This window comes from Lissotriton helveticus, chromosome 6 (assembly GCF_964261635.1).
Source record: "Lissotriton helveticus chromosome 6, aLisHel1.1, whole genome shotgun sequence".
NCBI lineage: Eukaryota > Metazoa > Chordata > Amphibia > Caudata > Salamandridae > Lissotriton > Lissotriton helveticus.
The window spans coordinates 965746502-965768160 of NC_136067.1; the positions used below are offsets into that span (position 1 = coordinate 965746502).

A 21659-nucleotide genomic window follows, 5' to 3' on the forward strand; every position below is an offset into this window, starting at 1 on the left:
AGGAAAGTATGCCTTCCTGCACCAAAACTATTTTGACCACAATGCTGACACCATTGCGTCTTGGCGCAGGTGTATGCATTGGTGATAGGCAGCCAGAAGTGCGCCAGCACTACGAGAGCAGAACTGCACCATATTTTAATAGATATGGCACATTTCTGCACGCTCCCTTTGACACAATGCACCAACTTCCCTTGCTGCGTTGCAAGTTTATAATGAACAGATGCTACATGTTACAGTTACCAGCGTTAGTGGAACTTTGGTAGGTTTCTTTACAAACTGTTGAGCGCACACCTCACAATTGCCAATTCCAGATAGCTTTATTTTTGTGCAGCAAACATTTCCATTAGGATCCTGTTTCAAAAGGGCAATAGGTCACAGCCGATCAGCGGCAGTTTCCCTGCCACAGGCCAGGCAGAAAAAATTAAAATGGCAATGATGTTTACCGGCATAGTGTGCACTGCAGCAGTGCCAGCCCTGAACTCCGAGATATGCTGGGCACAGAGGAGGACTGAAGCAGGTCTGATTGGATGCTCCAAAGTGTGCATGTCACTTTGGCCGGGTGTTTTGCAACGGCCAGAAGGACAAGAGCACTTTGTTTGCATCCAATAGACCATCTTCAGGTCTTTTAAAAATACAGATGAATGGAGAGCTTCAGTTGTAGACCGAAACGTCGACGATTACACCGATTTCATAGATCAGTGTATCAAAGACAAAGTTGTTTGCAGAATTTAGTTTTACTGCCTTGGAAATATTTGAAAACAGTGTACACAATTGTAATAAAGAAGGATATATATTATTGTAACTTCTGGTCGATTTGTGTTTTGTAAAGCTACACAAATAAATATTACCTTATTTATGCCCATCATAGTTTGTGGGAATCAGTAGAAACCAACCAAGGAAAACCACTGGGCGTCTGCATAGCATGGATATCTGAATACAGTTCTATGTTGAGGAAGAACCCTGTTTCTAAAACAAGCTCAACTTCCTTTAGAAAAAAACCCAACAAAAGAAAAGAAAATTATGTTATGTGGATACAAAAACTAATGATCGGAAACTGTCCAATTTAATATAGTTAATCTCTCACTAATCTTTAAATATCAGATTTTAATCTCAATCACATTACAAATAATTAATATCGCTCCTTAAAACCACTGTCTGTGTACCCTTGCAACTTCTACTCTCGCTTCAACAAACCTGCCCCACCTCATTATTCTCCGGGTACCTCCCATCACCTGGAAAGCAAACTTACTTTCCAAAATATAAGTAACACTGCAGATCCTGGATGAGGTGTGTGGGCTGCCCTTTTTCTTGCAGGTGCCCTTCCGCAGGCACCTTGCTTCTAAGGAGCTGAAGGTCTGTGCTGAGGAGGTGAGATGAGGATATCTGGGCCACACTGGCTGAGGTGAACACATGCTCAATTTTGGAGGGGGTGCACGGCAAGCAGTCATATACAACAGGAGAAGCAAAACGCATGCGAGGAAATAAGCTTGAGGGCAGGTAAGACACAATGTTGATGCTGGGAGGGAAAGGAAAGCCAGCAACCTGTGTGGCCTTATTAAAAGCCTCTTTCTCTTCCGCGTCGCAAGTGACATTATGTCTCTGAGCAAGACGAGGGGGACAGTAGCAGCTGAGTAGGCAAGACACTAATTTAGTGTTCATGCTCATTTAGTATCTTTCACAGTGTATGGGGCTCTCAAGGAACAACGTGGTACAAAAGGGGGGTGGTGATGGACGGAGCATCTGAACCAATCAAACACTCACACCAAGTCAACAGATCTGGGTTTAATCCATCACCGTTCTTTAGCCCACTCTGCCACGCGAGTTCAGACATGGCCATATGCAACTCAGTCTGACCCTGGTGCCTCATGGGAACAGTCCAGCCCGAACTGCCAAGCCATGCCTTCCCTGGACCGGAAACAAACTGCCGAGGACCGGTTTCTGGCATTTCAGCTGTCTTCAGCCCGGCTTGCTTGAATCCAGTGGCAAAGTGAGCAAGGGACTCACGTCTGAGCATACCCTGCCAACTTATGGCGAAAAATCCTGTATGACCAGTTTAAATTATAGGAACATTTTATATTTAGGGAGAATAGCCATTGAATTTAGCAATACAAAATAGACATGCAATAAAGGATAATTAATATGATTTATTAGCAGCTAGAAAGTGCATGGGTTTTGTGTGGGTGCTGGAGTGGAAGTGGTTATTCAGAAATATTAGTAAGGTAATCGTTTCAATGGTGATTTTGTTTCCTTTATTTTATATTTAAATAAATAAGAAATGTGTGCTAATTATCTACTGTTGTCTTATGCATATGGCATGGTATTCAGAGTAAATAATAATTTGATTGAAATCCTTGGAGCCAATTAATGACATACAGTTGTGGGTTAATTATCCAAAATATGTCCTTAGAATTTGGAAAGTGTTTTTCTGATAGAGACTTCTCACTGCATATTCCTCATCTTGAAGTATTACCCAAAAATCAGATTGGATCTGGAAAATCTTGAGCAATAGTGCTGCGTGCTGGTTGGTGGCGGTGAGCGGCTCTTCATGGACTTTGTCCTTGTCACAAGTGATGCATGCAGGGCCCATGCATAGGAGCCACCTGGGCGCTCTGATAAATGTCACAGACAGAACTCTGTATCTGATTCTCACTTGATTTGCCTGTGGTGGGTCACAACTCCAAGACATGCACCACAGGCAAGTTGAGGCATCCCAAGGCAATTTGCGAGATGGCGATGAAGCTCCTGGCTCTGTGGCAAAAGAAGGCTCTGTGCCGTTCTCTGTCCCAATCTCACAGAAGACCCTGTGTCTATTTCGGGGCTTATCTCATTTATGATCTATATCCCACTCTAAGCGATCTTTGGCTTCTCCTAATAGGCACTGTGTTTCTATGCTATTTCCAGTCCCCCCTGTGCTGTTTGTGGTGCCACCAATGCCACTCAACGAAGACTAACATATCTTCCTCTATGAGACGATGATGGTCAATGTCAGCACCAGCAACTTCCGTCCGGCATTAACCCTTGACAGGCCAACCCTCCCAGAGGGGAGTGATGATGTAGAGGGCTATGGCCTCCTGAAGGTTGAATGCTACCATGAGAAGAACTGGTATGAAGAGCTCGGAAACGCTAATGTTCTGGCTACATCTCCTGGCTTGGTTTCTCCTGGGCCCTTCATGGAGGAAGGAATGTCATTCAATATGGTGGTGCTAAGGGCTACAGAGGTCCTCGGCCTGCAGCTCCCCTCTCTGGAGGGCACGACTAATGTCCTGATTGAGGTGTTTCAACCAGGATTGAGCTTAGTGGAGCCACCACTCTCCTTTAACGAGCCCTCACTGCTGTTCACCTTGGGACCTGGACCAAACCCTGCACAGGGTCTCCCGTGCACAGGATGGAAGCCTGCCGCCACCATCCCGCACCTAGAAATCTGGCCTTCCTCTCCCTAGAGTCTGGTGGTACAGGCCTCAACGGGCAAATTGAACCAAGTGCATTCTGTTGGCACACCACCGAATAGGGAATCCGATTTGGGAAGAGGATCTTTTCTTCCACCAGCCTGGCATTGCGGTCATTGAACATCTCATACCTCTTGGGCTGATACACTGACACCCTGTGGGACTCTGTTGTGCAGCTGCTACCCATGCTCCTAAAAGAGGGTCGGGTCACCTTGAATCAAGCATTGGTAGATGATCAGGACACAGCGGAGTTCACAATTCGGTGTGGACCAGACAATAGTGAGTCACTAGGCAGGGTCCTGGCCTCACTGGTGGCATTTCACCACCACGCCTGGCTGAGATAGGCTTTCAGGGGATGTCCAATCTTCCTTGATAGACATGCCTTTTGATGGCTCCTGCCTATTTGGTGATAAGGCTGCCATGGTGCTCGAGTGCTTTAAGGAGAATCGGGCGGGCACCAGGAAACTTGAGTAACATTAAGCCCCCCCCCCCCCCCCCAAATAAGGATTTACCAAAATTTTCCTTGCCGAAGACTCAGATCCCACAGAGGACATGGAACCCACACCCAGCTTACTGCCTAGTTCTCGGCCTCTTTGGATATCGCACCCTTCCAACCTCTTTAACAGACCCTCAACACAGCACATCCTGTTGACTGCAGGATCAGGCACCTCCTCCGACAAGTGGTTGCTTAAAAACCTACAGTGGGGTTATGCCCTTCAATTCCTGGAAACCCTGCTGCCCTTGCCGCAGTCCTCAGAACAGCTGACAGAGGACCATCTCTCCTTACTACGTCAGGACATACAGGCCCTTTGGCCAAAGGATCCATCCAGAGGGTGCCAGCATCAGAAGTCAGGCGTGTTTGTAATCCTCACAACTTTCTGGTGCCAACAGAGGACTAAAAAGGAAGGATTCTGTCATTCTGTTTCCGGACACATTTGGAGGACTCATGCCGCACGCAAGATCGTCCATATAGGCGCATCCATCGCCCAGACGCACTGGTTACGAGAGACAGCACACCCTCGGCGTCTATTCAACATCCGGAAATACCCATCCGGACTCTTACAGGAGGAAATGTTTGGAACGCTTTTCTTCGATTAAGCCTCTTCACTCATAATTAGACATCAACAGTCCTTCATTCTACATTTATCTTGTTTCCATTTACTCTGGCCGCCACTACTGAAAGATTAATGCAACGGTGAGGCTATTCTGACGCCCTCCCCCGTTTTTATTATATCTACCTGAACTTTTTGAAGGCTTGTACCTTGATTTCTTCTTAGAACCACAGATATATGTATCAGCATTGTGCCTTGAGACATACTACGTTAGCCCGTAACTGAGATCATAAACTTTATGACAAATTGATTTTATACTACAAATTGGATCTTTGAGGACCGCGCTGATTAATGGAATTACTAAATGCGCCCTGATGAAGGAACTTCCTAACCAATTGTCTTTTCCGAAACGCGCGTCGGCGCTTTTTCCTCTGATGTATGATGAAACAATGTTTTGATTGAGTATGGATGTATGTATTGTATGATAGGTAGCTTATGGTTGCTTGAGTGAATGACTGAATTGCATGTCATGTTTTTTATTGTTCTATTTACCCTTTGGGCTGATGTTCTTTTTTGTCTTTTGTATCATTTTATGCAATGTTTATGTATTAGAAGTCACTGAACAGGATGATTTTCTTGTGTGTTTTGCTATCAGAACTTTATTCAAAATGATCATATACATAAAAAATACATTTTTCTAAAATATAATTGATTTTCTGTGGGTGTTTTGTTGTTGTAATACGTTCTCTTCCCTGGTGGGTTACTCCCATAGCCTTTACCTGGTTTAGGCTCTCAGGGTCCCTCTTCTGTTCTTGTCACACTAAAAAGGAAGGAGGCCTCTATCAATCCTAGGTTTTCGCCCTCTTATTAACGCCTTCATACTGAAAGACAAATGCAATATGCTCCCTTTGGCTCGGTTCCTGTCTGCCTTGTATTCCAGAGACTGGATGGTAGTGTTGAACCTTCAGGGTGCGTATTTCCACATTCTCATCCTGCTGTTTACAGGCCTTACCTGCGGTTCACGGTAGGCCTTGAGCATTTCCAGTTCTCTGGCCTCCCTTTTGTCTTTGCAAGCTCCCCTCAGGTGTCCACGAAAGTGATGGCAGTGGTTGCAGCACATCTGTGGAAGTCAGAGGTTCTAGTCTTTCCCTACCTCGACGACTGACTGTTGAAGGCGGGCTGGCCCCAGGCATTTGTCGCCCAACTTCAGACTATGACAAACCTTCTGCATTCGCTGGGTTTCACTATCAACATGCAAAAGTCACACCTGATTCCTTCTCAAATACTTTCATCAGAGCCATTTTGGACCCGGTGCAGTTCCGCGCTTACCCTCCGGAGCGGAGAGTCCGGAATATTCGGGGTTTGATTCCAGTGTTTCAGACTCAATCATGGAACTGAGACTGACTCTGAGGTTCCTGGGCCTGATGGCCTCCTGTATGCTGCTAGTAAAAACACACAAGTTGGCACATGCAGGTTCTGCAATGTGACCTATATTCCCAGTGGGCACAACAGCAGGGGAATCTCTCTATCCTGGTCCAGATCTCGAGGGAGACTGCAAAAGATCTGCATTGGTGGTTGACTAACTGTGATTGGATAAGTGGCAGACCCCTCTACCTTCTCCATACAGGACTGACAGTTATGACCGTTGCATCTAATGTGAAGTGGGGCAGCCAATTGGGAGAGGTGTAAATCAGTGGACGCTGGTCTCAGCCAGAATCTCTGCTTCATATCAACCTTCTCAAACTGAGGGCTAGCTGCTTGGCATTAAAAACCTTCCCTCCATCCATCAGAGGAAGGCTGATTCGGGTTTTCATGAACACCTCTACCGCTGTGTGGTACTTCAGCAAGCAGGGTGGAATGGGGTCATTGATTGCGCTGGGAGTCCCTGCTTCTCTTGAAATTGTCGGAATGCCAGGGCAAATTCCTGGTCGTTCAGCTCTCTGAATGCCTGAGCAGACAAACTTGGCCTTTTATTCCTCGTGTACCACGAATAACATCTGCATCCGGAAGTGGCATGATGTCTCTTCCAAGAATAGGCAGAACTTTGGCTTGATCTGTTTGCCACTTCTAAAAATGTGCAATGTCAGCAGTTTTGTGCATTGGAGTATCCAAGGCAGCTCTCGCCACTTACCCCAATCCAGTGGCTGTCGTCAGGATCAGTATGTCCCTATTAATACCCTTTTGGAAAAAGGGTGGCTGGTTATTTTTTTTTTTTTTTTTTATTTTTTTTTTAAAAACCTTTATTGTGCATGAAAAGTGTACAAATACGGGCCCACAACCGTCAGGCCGGCCACAATACTTCCAGCAGAAAAGCAAACATTACAGATTCCCAGCGGCACCAGGATAAACAGTACCAACACACGGAATAAGTTCTCAAACGAATACGAGCCACCAGGAAATCAGGAGCAGTGAAGGTTAGGTTTTAAAAAATTTTTAAAGGGTATAAAACATTAAACAGGGAAGAATAGAGATCAAGGAGTACTGAGTCCGCGTTATAACTGCACATCATGAGTAGGCAACAGCATAGTACAAAATCACCCATAGAAGCGACATCTAAAACAACATGGCGGATCAAGGCAAAACAACAGGAGCATAGACAGGCAAGCACACGCCACGCATAGCGCCACCCACTCCTACTAACCCCACCTTCGGACCCAGGACGGAAACAGGTAAAGAAAAGCGCAGAAAATAGAAGGCCCATAGAAACGAACTATATAAAAGTAAACCCTCCCCCCCCACCCTACATCAATGCGGAGGCTACGGCCTACCCCCCCCCCGACAACGTGTCTGTCGCCCACAAGAACCCGAAATACAGAAGAAGAAAAGAAAGAAAAAGAAAAAGAAATCCCTAATATTGGAGGAGGGCCCATCTTAAATCACCCGAACACCCCGGCCATAAAACCTCGTCACTCCCCAGAATAACGAGTAAAGCATCAATATTTATAGAAAGCAGGGAGAGACATCAGAAAGCGCTGCAGCACACTTCGAGGAGGCGTCCCATCTCGGGCCCCCACCCGCCCCTTAAATACAGTAAACACAAAAGAGAGTCACGCCTAGCCCTGGCCAGATTTCAAGCGTCCATCCAAATATGGCCCCGGATGACACTCCGCCCCAGACAGAACAAAGGGATAAGATGGCCGCCCTCTACATGAAGAAGGCCCCCCTGCGTGAATCATACAAACACAGTCACAAACCATGGCAATCCAGAATACTGTCGCACCCGAGTCCATCCAATGCAGCACAAAACGGCAACTGAAACCCAGCACATCTCCGGCCTGGGCAACGTAAAAACAGAGTCGTATCCCCAGCTGAGCCACGAACGAAGACAAGTGTCCATTGTCCAACAGGAAAGGCTGAGGCAGGCAGGGAAACAAAGTAGCGTTAACGACATGGGCTGGCGGTAGTCTCACAAAGGGCACAAGCTCAGGATGTTCCACAGGCTGATAATCGCGCTGCAACATTGTTCCCATGCCGGTTTCAGGAGAGGCTCGGTCGATAACACAAGGGGGGTCGGCTGGCGAGGCATTCTCCTGACCGAGAATGGCTGCGTCCAGCCTCTCACTGAGCGCACAGAAGCGATCATGCCAGTCCGACCTCAGCTCGGCCAGCGCTGCAAGGATGGAGGCATGGGTGATGGAATGTGGCCGATCTAGTGAATCGGCAGTGCAAGGAACGACAAAGGGGTCTGATCGCAACTCAAGATCATGGAGGGCGAGATCTTCAGGGGCAGAGATTAAATCCATCCGTACCACGGAGGAGAGGACCGCCATATTGTGTACCAATCTAGGGTCCCCGCTCATTCGGGTGGGACACACGATAGGCTGCCGGGGCGTATTCGCAGATAAACGTCTGAGCTCTCCCCAATAACGTGCACTGGATCCTGCAGGTTCCGGATGACAATCCGTCCCGGCGTGTAACAATGGCAAAGTGCAGCGGCCATTTCCACCTCAGCGAATTCAAAGCAAGGCAGCGCACCTTAACAGCGGTATGAGGGGAAAGGCGTCAGAAACTCACGACCGGTCGAAGAGTCCTTCCACAGGAGGGATCAGTGCGGGCACCTAACAGGCAGTCATGGCGGGGGGGCGCAGGCACATCACTCGCAGGCGGGAGCCGCGGAGTTGCGGCCGTCTCCAGCTGGGCGCATCAACCCGGGGCACTGGACCAGGGCTCGGCTTCGATCGTCAAGAAAACCCGTCTTTACCACCAACAATCGGGCAGGTAGGAGCACCGGAGGGACGCCACCGGCCACAGCGCGCCTCGCTCGTCCTTTCGCGGCCACTTTGTCGCCGGATAGTAATCAGGATAGATTAGCAGCAAAACAGGCTCGGGGAGCCGGGCGATTACACGTCTGTCTCCGTCGCCATCTTGGCTCCTCCCCCCGGTGGCTGGTTATTTATTTAATCATTCATACAATGCCACATGCATACATGGTACACTACTGTGATAACCTTTCTTAGAAGAGGGTCCACCTGAGGATAAACACATTTAGTCACAGCAGGGGACCATGAGTACGGTCCAAAAGTTGGTTCTGGTACGACCTATTTAACTGGGGATAAGAAGAAAGGTACTGTGAGGCCATAACGTTAAAAAACAAACAAACAAAAAACCCTTAAAACAGAAGCTGGTGCATGTGTTGTCTTCTATGCCAATAAAAGCAAGGTGAAAAGACGCAAACACAAGAAATACACAAGAGGTTCAATATATACTACAGTCGTGCACTCTTTGGGATAGTTATATTAAATTCCTATTTATTTAGTGTACTTTTTTAACATGGCTTTGCTTTGTTCATTTTACCTTTGTCATTCATCAGTAAGGCAGCTCTATAACACGTGTACGTTTTGTCTGCTAATATTTGTTATTTTTTTAAGTATGTACCTATTAAAGTCGAAAGAAGACTGGCTTTAGGTGATTTCCGTACCTTTGGTTCCTGTCGGAACATTAAAGTACTGGTAAAAAACGACCAGGTGATGCCTCACTAGCATATCGCTTTCTTTTGTTTGCTCCTAATGTACTTTCTTTTTTTGCCATCCATGATGGCGCTTCACTTGAGGTCATTAGTCATTCATACTAGATTCTGTTAGCTGTACTTTTGCAGACCGCAAAAATCACAGTAAGGATACCAACTTAGTTTTAGGCATCCAATTACTAATTATTTCACATCACAAAGTCTTTTAAATTTTTCAATTTTACATGTTGCTCTTTTTTTCCTATATCTTCTTTAATAATCTGTTAATGGTATCTGTCCAATCGGTCACTGGTGGACGCAAGGTTAAGAACTGCTGCAGTAATGCCGAAATATTCACTTGTAAAGATTCAAGGCTCTTTCTTTGCAGATTGACTCTCAAAGGAAATTCTTCGGCTGCCTGCAGGTTAGCCCAAAAATAATCCTGTGAAAAAGTGATTGGGAAAGATGGGAGAAACAATATGCAAACAGGCGTCCTGGGAAAAACCGCCCGGGCAGCAAGCTCTGGCAACCGTCACATAAGGAATGATCGTTTGGTTCTCGAATGACAATAAAAATGCAGGAAAGCACCTTTCTTGACACGAGATTTGCTCGAACAGCGCTGCTGTCTCTCTGTAATACTCCCGTGGATGTTTTGCACAAAGTGGTGTCTGTCATAGCTTGAAATCGTGTTGCTCAGCCCTCTTTGAACAGGTAGTGCAGGACAAGTTCTAGCACATAGCAGCTTGACATGGGGCCGCCTACCGCTGGCAAAGAATGTCTTGCTTACATGTGTCTGAGCTGATGTGCTAAGAAGTTTCCCGGTCGTTTTACAGCTTACACACTGGGCTGTAAATAATTGCTGAGCGTTTTCATTTTAAATCAGTCCTATTTTTTCCACCTAGGAGAAAAGGGTAGGGAAGGGAAGCAGTTTGAAATATTTGGAGGGTTGGCCCCCATTTTCGCCGACTTTTACCTGTGTAGGTTTGAATTCAATGCACTGAAATTAATTTGTTTTTTCATTACTTGTGAATCCATTTTATTTTCGAAAGCGATTTAGCGTGTATTAAAAGTACGGTTAGTTAATGTCCCTTGAAAATAGTGCTTGGCAGTTTGTGGCTGTTTTCTCACCCTCTAATTAAGGAACTGTTTTAATTTCTGAAGTTGCAGGTGCTGGGGACACACGCGTGTTGACAGTTAGCAAACAAAGCATGCTCGTATTCACAAAGGACAAACGTGTCCTTTTTATTTGCTCCGGGAGCGCACAGCTTAAGTTGACAGTACTTGTGAGATCTGTACATTTAAAGAACCGAGCCAGGGGTCGAATAACCTATATCTTTGACCACCCCTCATTAAAACAAACGATGGTGCTTATGCACCTCCTGACCCTGTTCCGGGAGCCTCTCATAAGCAGACACTCTGATCAGACAGGCCCTTTCTGACTTCTTTTAGGCAAGGTCTCTGTTGCAGTGACAGTGCTTGAGCCGTGTGTGACTCGTACTGTGCATTCTTACCTGCCCACCACTTGTTAGGGGTAGAAACTCCAACGACCGTTCAAGAGAACGGTCTCTCAAGGGCCATCTTTGGGCATGGGCGACTTGCATCCACTTGAGGGAAAGGAACAAGGGCTGACTGGCATCCGTAGGCCCTCGACCTCCACCCACTTGGGTTTTGTGAAGCAGCGAATGACGCAAAGGAGTGCGTCCTGGAGAGTGACACACCACGCGCCACTTGCTCTGTACTTTGCAACTATCCCTGCACAGAAGAGGACTTGGAACGCTAGTATGCGTAATAATGCCTGTTGTAGTACCAAGCTTTAGATGCACAGAGGCGTGGGGATCTGCTGGAGTGTGAATTCGGGTTCTTAGGAGTGTGCAGTCAGTCAGAGGATGCAGTTGGCTAGTGTGGCGGCACAAATTGTGACTACAGAAGCATGCAAGTTCTGAGCACTTCTTTCTAGGTGCAGCGTTCGAGGTGCCTTGTATATGAATTGGACTCTCGTTTTCATCTTTCTCCATGATGAAATGTGGGGTTTATTTGACTCTACAAAGAGACTTCATTTTTTTTATGTCATCTCTTATTGCATGGATATTGATGTTCACTGTAACAAACCTACATACATAATGGTGGCCAATGCAACCACAGTACAGATACTTGGATGTTCATGGTTAAGTTCTGTATATTATGTTTATGTTAAGTTTTATGCTTTAATATCAGAGAGTTGTATGTATAGGTCTGTATTGCCTTTCAGAGCGGTCAGGCTTAGGTACCTTTGCACCCAGGGTTTGAGGATTCCCTCAAAGAATGGCGACTGTTTTGTGTTTGAGAAGATCATCAGTAGTGTGAATGTGAGGAATAGAACTGCTTTGATCACCTGTAATTTGCAATCAGTTAGTTTCACCCGCTGGTCAGGTCCCTGTTCTGAAAATCTATTGGATATCAGTTGAAGGAAGATGAGAACTACCTGAGAGTGAACAAATTACTTAACCTTTAGTAAATTATCCATTAATAATATTGAGTATTTATTAAGTTGATAGTTTGTCATAAGTTAAATATTTATTTTTGAGTTTTACAAACGTAGAACACACCACTCCCTACTTCCCATCCCCTTAGCTCTCCGGTCTTGTTTGGGGATGTCCAAAATGTGTATCCAAAAATTAATATGAACAAAGCAGTTAAGTGACACAGTAGAAAGGGGAGCTACAGCAGTGCTCCAGTAGATCGGCCAACATTCATGTATATGCTAATGTACTTCCTGTCCTCTTTCTCACAGGCCCTCACATACCATAGCTTCAGTGACTGACTTTCAGTCTTTTCCCTATTCAGCTGTGTCTGGTTTCTGCTGGACTGATGTGGACAATTGTATTCTGAGCCATATAAATACAATGCTAAATTTGCCCAGAAACGCTGACAGTTGTACACATTTCATGACACTAGATTTTGTTTTTCCATCTGTAACCTTTGTTAGGTCACAAGCAATACGTTATCTTTTGGCTTCGAGGGCGATTTCAGTTGATGATCATAAAAACTCATTAGAAAATATCCACTATTATTAGTTTTTTTGCCCATTTTGGATAATACATTGTTTCGACCAGCCTAATATTAGAGGCCAATTATAAACCACAATTCTTGGTTACGATAGGGTGACATTTTGGTAGCCATCCAAAAGATGTCTCCTAATTTGAGCACACCCACAAATTCTTGACCTGACATGAGTATTCTTCAATGTGAATTTTTTTTGCTATTGAAGACAAAATATACCCTAAATATCTGCTAGTAAAGAGTCACCAGCTTACTGAAAGTAAGTTAGTGTGTTCAAGCATGCACCAGAAAATGAGTGAATAGAATGAGACATGTGTTTGAACACGCAACATGCCATGAGGTACAGTTATGATTTTTCAAGAATCATTGTATCCCAGCAAGATCTACTTATAGACATCCAATATACTCTAAAAAAAAAAAAAAGCAATCATCATTTTTAAGTAAATATAGACTGAAATGGAAACCATACATGCATAAACTCCACTGGTCCCACAATTCAAATCATATTTAGCCAAAGTGCAACCACCAATGTGACGCTTTTTTAACAAGGAAGTTCTCTTACATATTTGTATTTACATATCAGTTCACAAATACAGACGTAGCAGACCAAGAGAAACACATGAAAAAATCTTCAATTCCACCAAGTAATAATTTGCATTTAGTAAATCTAACAATCTCGAAGGAATACATGCAGGTCTCTGTCAACATTGAGTCCTAGATCTACAGATCTGAGATTGATCAAACATTTGGTATCGAGTTTCCTCAATGCTAGAACTCTATCTCCCCCTCGTACATTCCCTTCTGCCACTGCAATGCCATGGAAGCTAATGATGCCTGGGTTTATGCAGGAGACCTGTAGTCTTCAAACCCTATATAAATACCAAGCCTTTATTGATGTTTAACCTTGGCCATCTGCCCTGAACCTACCTCTATGCAGCGGTTTAGCTAGGTAATACTGTCTATCCTGTTTACATATATGCATAGGTAATAGTATAGTGAACGTACCTATATAGAAAGGGAGAATTGTGCACGATGTGAAAGTCCAAACAATTGTATTAACCGGGTAGGGTTTTTTTTTTCCATTTGCTTTACTCTGAGTATCCATGTGCTTCTATCCACGACTAGTGAAATATTCATAGAAAATACTTATTTTATCTATTTTCTGAAGCAGTGACTAACCAGCAAATCTTATTATTGTGAAATATTATTCTACATTCTTAGTGCGTACTTTGCAAAGCCCTGTTTTGGGTGTTCTTTGTTTGTACCTTATGGTTTTAATAACTTGTAAACTAAAGACTATGTATATTGATCACCAGGGGTGTGTATTTCTTTTTTCCTTGATAAAGTGGCGTGCTGGAGGTTATGGTCTTGTAGATGATGCAACAAGTGTGGTAGGTGATGGGCCAGGTAGGAGGAGTGAATATAGTTCTTTCAAGGTAAGGTTGATCTGGGAAACCTTTTTCAAATCCACGATGAATGTGGCTACTCTGTGTACAAGGCACTTAATGAGGTTAGGCTAGAGTCTGGGGTGATGGTAAGCAAAGCGTTGCCCCCATCAATGTATGAGGGAACCAGGGTTTGAACTGTTGCTCTGAAGTCTGTTTTTGGAATGTATGATTTGATTTCATACAGCAAGCAGAGGCCATCCAAGCAGTGTATTCTTGGCTATGTGTGTTCTTAAGTAGAGTTTGCTTTGATGACTGCACCTGAGCAATGTTGCATTATCTAAATGTTGCAGTGTGAAAGCTTCAAGAGCCAGTTCTGAATTCAGGTGTGTTTGGTGTTGCTGGCAATGACAATGCCATTCTGCTGGGGTTAATTCCTTAGTTTCCTATATACAGTCGACATCCAGGCTTACCTTTGTCTTTGAGATGACCAATATTGCTGCATGTAGAGTTGAATGCTGTCATACAAGTGTATGATGGCGTTCAGTAGTCTTCGGAGTAGTTCCATGTGAAGTTTAAAGTCAACAGAGGGAAGGAAGGAAGCTTAGGATACTCCACATTTAGAAAGCAAATATATCCCACCTTGATTCAGGGCATACAGTATCTGAACCTAATGATGTTCAGATTTTCTTCTTCCATAAAAAAATATTCATTCTCGTCTGGTCGAATATTGATAGTATCTGATCTTCTTGTCTTTGAGAAAATCTAGAAGCCCATCCATTTTTTGGCTGCAGCACTCGTTTTACTGTCTCTAAAGTGAGGACACCCTGTGCCTGCTTTGCTGAGGGAATAGAAACTTCAAAATGAAGATAACTAATCTTCTTGTGTTCAGCTCTGTTAGTACCAAATGCAACTAAATGTTTTTGTCCCTTCGATGCCCTTTTGCTTTGTCTTCGCCTCAACAGGGCATATCCTATGGAGAATAATGCCAGTAGGCATTCCAGAGTACACCTCTCGGTGCAGGGACAGCTGAAGGCAAGCTTGAAATGTGCTGAAGTTTTATGTGTCAAAGTAAGATGAATTTTCTGGCAGGATGAGGGTGCTGCTATGTTTTAAGTAGGCCATTGCATAACCCTGGCATGCCAATGATCGAGGAGTTCCACTCCTAGAGAATTGGAAGAGACTGAAGGCCACTATGTATTCTACAGAGATGAGAAGAGTTTGTGAAAAGTTTTTAGTAGGGTTGTGTAAAATGTTTGTAATTTGATTTCGCATATTTATGCAAAATTTTGGAAAAATGGCACGAAATGTAGATAAGTCGTTTTGCCCTATATTTTAACATGAAATGCATCCTCGCATCATTTTTTTACCGCAAGGATACATAAAATAAAAGCACCACGCGCAACAGCCACTCGTTTTCTGTTGCTCATATGTTTTCGCAGTCCATTTACCAGCTAATTGTACCATTCGCTGCGAATTTTTACCACGAAGGGCGCATAATTATGCAAAGTGGCATTCCACGAATTTTACGAAAGAAGCGTAATGCGATATTCCTGAAATGACGTGGGTCACCCCGTGCTTAGTTGCGCAAAACGCGAATAACCATAACCTTTGGTGAGCGACACATTGAGAACTAAACTCCGCTGGTTTTTCAGGTAGTGTGCTGCGGTTTGCATTTAAATGTGACTTGTTCCACCAAGCCTAAATACGCTTGAAAAGCACCATCCGCTCCCATGCCGTCCTCGCAGTTGAGGTGTGGAGTTGCCACAGGGGAGTTTTCGCCGCACATATTTTCATATTTCTGTTTTCCTATTTCTGCTACCACGTTACGTAATACATAAGAGCGGCAAAAAAACACTCCGGCATTTGACAATTTATTTATGAAAAGGGGACTCGGCGGGCTGCCTCATTTTCCAAATTTGCATCAATCGCTTCCTCTGTGAGGGGTCACGTGCCGGCGTCGCCGCGGCGGCTCGAGAGGTTCGCTTCGGCGGAAGGAACGCTGCGCTGAAATTGCCACATGAAAGGCCCACGGTGAGCACTAGAAAGGCCGTGCAATTGTGCTGGAGCGTCACCTGCGGGCCCGAGCGCGAGGAGGAAGCCGGACACGCTGCTGAACAGAGGCAGTGCACCACTGTGGCTATTCGCCTAATACAGATGCATAAAACGGTGCCTTTTGGAGAAAAAAAAGTAATATTACGACTTTGTAAAGGACGCATCAGAAATTTCCAAGATGCCTATGGTGACATGAATTGACGTGTGAGACCAATTACAACATTTTTGGCTGCAACAAGTAGCTTCGATTTTAGATTGATTTTCCTAAAGAGGTGAATGTTATGAGAATAAAGGGGCTGATCACGCACACAGCCACCCTCAACAGGATGGCTAAGCGGAGAAAAAGTGAAATGGAGCTACACTTAAATATTTAAGTTGTTTCAAAGTGTTGCTGCTGACAGACATTCTATAGTTGCTACTATGCAATGCCATGTTAGGCAGCTACTAACTAAAAATGTCATCAGAGATATGTTAGAGAGACCATAAAAAAGAGAGAGTATGAAATGTTTATTTTTTGTCCGTTTATCCTAAGTAACAGCACATAATTGTTTATCTACGCCGGGTTCTCCTGCTCTTAGGAACCATATTGCATCTGAAACCTGAAGAAAGGTTTCTTCCATTGCTCATTTTTCCCAACCCTTTGTGTAAACCTCAGCTCATATGGTGGACAGGTTGTAAGCATTATAATCTGTGCATGCACTCCTATATTGATAACTCTGTCAGTGCTCCAGTTTTAACCTGATAATAGGGCTGATACGGTACTTTTCTATTTAGTGTGACTTTTGACCTTCAACAAACCTCTCCATCATTCCTTTGTTCCATTGTGGTCCTTAGTTCCTACTTTAATATATTCCTTTGGCTGTTGCTTCAGTTGGTCATTGTATTTCTATTTAGAAGCACTCCTACCTGTGTAGTCTTTCGCGGCCCAGTACACCTGGTGGACATAGTCTCACAGAGCAAATTACATTGGTCGTGGTCCCACCGTAGCTGAAAAGTTGGAAGAATTAAAAAAATATATTTGATGGAACAGGCATAACTGCTGGTAGGCTCCTAGATCCCACCTGAGAATAAAGTGCAGTTGCTGTTAAATTGCAAAAATCTATACAAGAATAAACTCTTTTGACAAAAAGTATTTGTTCTCAGTTTATTACATTTGCTGAAAGAAATCACTTTTTTTAAAAGTGGCTTTGATTTAATATGATGACCAATATGGGAATGTGTGCTTGACACAACTTTTATCGAACTTCTGCTGCAGTGGATGGATGGGCTCTACCGCCTTAAAACTCTACTAGTTGTCCAAGCGCAGCTTGGATCCAGTTAAATAGATCATACGTGCATTATAAAATGATGCACGATCAGACTAATACATTTGAAACAATAATTAAATTTTCTGCAATGCTATTCAAAATACCCAGTCTGAGTTAATGCTAAAGTCACCACCATTCACATAAAAAGGATAGGGGAAAATATTACGAAAATACAGGACATAATGCAGATGAGATAGAAAATCTTTGTACCATCATCTCCTCTTTTGGCTACACTAATCATCCATACACCAATTACCTTCAACTCTTTCTAGTTCCCTTCTCTCACCTTTCTGCTTCAAACTGAACACTCGAATAGTCTGAAAGGCATTTTTCACTTCTTGCCCATGAGGTCAGTCAGGCTAAACTCATATAGGCTGAAACCCTATACTCTTTGGTCTTTTGAGAACGGTATTGTAAAAAATAAAAATATCCGTCTAGGTCAGCCCATATTTCTGATTCAAAGAAGAGTTGAGCTGACTCCAGAGAGTCACAATAGTTTCTTCTTGAAACACAGGAGTTGCCTCGGTCTAACACGTGAGTGCTTAATTTGCGTCGGTGTTTGCCGGTGCTCGGCACTGGTACTTATTGTAAACAGGTCATGTTTTTTTTCAAATCCACCATATGTTGGTGCTGTCTGTATATTTTTATCAGATTTTTTTACTGAAGCATTTAGCAATTTCATTAATGTATTTAAAAAAAATGTTTAAACTAGATCTTAAAATTTAAGGCAATGGCTGGGGCCAGTTGCAGATGACTCATGTGAAATACTTTTGAACTGGCGCTTAATCTTGTATTAAGCACTGTTGTGGTAGAGAAAATAATTTCCACAAATGTTTGTTACGTAATCCTTCGAGTGGTCTTCCATAGCATCTAGGTGCTTGCGTGAGGGGGTCGCACTACATGGCCAATCACTCTGACAAGGCGAGCAGTTCTCTGACCATGCTTTATTGACTGATACCACAACTGTTGTGTTATTCTGCATGAGATGATGTGGTATTTATTCCCAAGAGAATATTCTAACAGTAAGCAGTGGCTGATCTTTGGGTATGAAGAAGTTTGTGCAGGCAAGGTCTTAATGTGGTAGTCAGTCTAGTGAAAGTTGGGAGTCAGTCTAGTGAAAGTTGCCTCCTTCTTCAACGCCCCAGCCAAGTGCTTCGAAGTGTTCTGGATTCCTCAGAGGGTCTTTCAGCTTTTGCGCTATGCTGCTTTTTTTCTGCTTAGTACTTCCAGAAGGCTTGTTTTGTCTTAACAGTGTACCTATGGTTTGGGGGAAATTGACCCGGTGATGAATTCATCACTGAAGACACTGGTCCACTGTGTCTATAGAGCTGCATCAATTCAGAAACAAAAAAGTAAACAAAAGTGCATTTTTGTATATTCACTTATCTTGTGCACAGCAAAGCCATTAATCCTGCTGTCCTTAAAGTTTCAGGGAGCAGCTGAATGCACTGAGCGAGAGAAAATTGATCACGGGTGTAATGTTATTCATACTGCTCGTAAATGCGAGTCCGGAAAGGGGGACATTTAGATAAAACCGAGCCATGTGCTGGCAACTTGACCTTATGGCATTGCACTTAGCTGGCTTTACATCGCAGAGAAAGAGCCATAAATCTAGCCCCCGGTTGACTTTTGCAAATCTCGGTTTCTCCTCACAATGTAATATCTGGTATTTGAACAATTGAAATTCCCCGACGGCCTTTCGCAGCGTGTGAGGAACAGAAAAACATTTTCTTGCTCAGACCCACGTTTTTTTCCCTTCGAGTAGCCCACTCCAGCCCTTAACGAGCCTCTGCACACCTGTGGTAAGTGAGTATGCTGAAGATTACACTGGGAATAGGAGCCTTTTCAATTCTAGTTGGCCTCCCGAAGATTAATAATCTTTCAAGCCTCCGAGGGAAAGGCGCAAAGCATGCTCTCTGACAAATTGTGATCTCTTCTCCTTTTAGAAGTGTGCTTAGAGCACTGAACATGCCCTCAATGTGTCCCCGGGGGCCTTCCCCGGGATTCAGAGGAATGGTAATAGGTGCCGCATCACTTTTATGCCTGCAGTAATACATTTACCTCAAGAAAGATATTCATTCTGTTTTGTTTCAAAGACATAAATCGTTTAGCTGTAAATAGATGTTTGTTGCAGGCGCAGCCCTCCTTTCCTGGTTTGCTTCCGCTTTCCGGCAGCCGCGCGCGCGCTCATCTGTCGTCACCGCCGGTAACTTGGGAAGATTGAAGGTACCACATATTCATCTGCTCTGTGTATTTCTATCAAAGCGTTTATCAGAGGCAAAATATTTTGCTGTGGCAATGTCCTTTCTACTGTTAAGTCCTAAGCACTTGAATAGTTTAAAGGCAATGTTAATGGAGATACAAAAGAGCGAAACAGTGGGCAGCTCTTTGTTTTGTATCCATTTCCTTGATGCGTCATGTGCTTGTTGGCTGAGATTAATGGGTCGGTCTACTGTCCTGATTAGGTATCAATCAGTAACATTATTTTGGCACGACCTTTTACAAACCCTGACATTTTCTGAGCACTGACGAATGTTAACTCCGTTAAAATGTAACTTCAGTCAAATCATTTTCTCTGCTCGGATTTCCCTCCCAACTTTTAGCCCTCTCAGTTCCGTGGGGAGGAGAATCTCCACTGGAAGGGCCCTTTGAGTTTCCTTCTAGGAGCAGCAGCAGTGCACGAAGCAGCACAGTATAATGAAGCAGCATCACTATTGTAACAAAAAAAGAAAAAAAATGCTTAGGTCTTGCTTACCAGCCTGCTGTAGCTGTCTGGGTATGTTAGATCTTTAGCGGGCTATACCAAGAGATTACAGTGGCCTTAGAGTCCGCCCACTGCTTCCATTGGTTGGCTTGATTTTCGCTCCCGCACAGACCTATTTACCATCCTTTTGATTTGCTGATTTGTATCCTTCCAGTGTTCACATTTAGGGAACTACTTTTCTTTTTTTCGTTAAGCACTCCATGAGAGTGCATGTGCTTTCTATATCTCTCCCTCATGTGCCTCTCCCCAGCCAAATACACGCAGACCTGCTTAGGTTATAACAAGTGCATGCCTACAGAATTAAGTGATTGGCGGCAACAGCCATTCCATCGCTTCTTTTCGTTTTGAATGTTGTTTTTTTTTTTTTTTGCATCGTTCAGCTTCAGCAAAATTATATTGGCATTGCGAATTGGCCTACAAGTCAAGACCTATTGACTTTGCCAGTACTTGTCAATTATTTTCAGTTATATATAGTGCAAATCAGACACAAGGGTAGAAGAGCTCATTACAAGTAACAAGGGACTCCCAATAGATCTAGTGAAATGTGGTACAGATATGCAGTATGAATCTTAAACAACAAATCAAAAACTTGTGCTGGAAGAAAAGTATACACATGGGAAATTGATCTTTAGTTTGGTTACTGAAACGTTTGTGGTTATGAAGGGGAACAGTGGGCTAAACAACCAGAGTAGGTCTTGAAAAATTGTCACTAATTAAAATAACTGGAGGATGTTTCTGAAATTACCTGAATACACAGGTCCCTAGGACCTCTACAATTAGACTTCTTGAGACCAATGGACAGCAGTCATATCTGAAAGTGGTGGAGAGGTTGTCCTTTGAGCTGCAGTGGGAGTGCCAAACGCTGGGAGCAGAACCCAAGCAAACTTGCTTAAATGTTCTTGTGTTTTTTATTTTTGAATGAAAGGACTTCCAGATTATGACATTCTGTATTTTGAAGAACAAAGGAACGAACCTCCGGAGATGGTTAATTTGTAGGTTACCTGGTTTACTGAACCCCTGTGCAAAGCTCTATGCACTAGCCTAAGCTACTGGCATGAATAGAACGCCGTTCTCAAAAGACCTAGGATGAGGAGTCGTTTAACCTGATATTCTTGTTCCAAAAGGAGTGTTTGCCCTTACTGAGTGTCGGTCAAGGAAGTTGGGAGGAGTTATATGGGTCTGGTGGATATGACCGGTGCACAGTAGTGTCCTCCAGGTACCTTAAGTGTCAAAATCTCTTCTCACAGCGCCTGGGACCTCCTGGGTTTCTGCTACCAATCTCAGGGGAGTTGGACCAGGAGGGTTTAGTTTTTTTGGGGGGGGTGGAGGGGGGAGGGGGTGTTTAATTTAAGATTAGATTTTTTTTTAAATTAATTTCAGAATGCTACATGAATGCACATATTAGAACCCTCATGTCCTCTTCAAGTGACTAAAGCAACTTAAATCATTACATTTGCCATGGCCAATGAAAGTATAATACCAGATTGATCTTGTAGTGCACTGGATTTGTTTGCCTTTTATGCAGTATAATTGCTGCTTAGAAATTAAGGGCCTACTAATAAACTAAGTCAGAAATGTATGAAAAGATTATAATTCTTCATGTCCTAGAGTTCTTACTTTTTTGATATTAACAAATAATTTTTGCCACAACCATAAATCCAGACAT

General features: G+C 43.7%; 1 protein-coding gene across 4 annotated transcripts in view; it reads left to right on the top strand.

Annotated features, from left to right (window-relative positions):
* ARID1B (AT-rich interaction domain 1B) overlaps positions 1–21659 on the top strand; it is an 807447-nt gene that overhangs the window by 134389 nt on the left and 651399 nt on the right. The gene's annotated exons all lie outside the window — the stretch shown is intronic.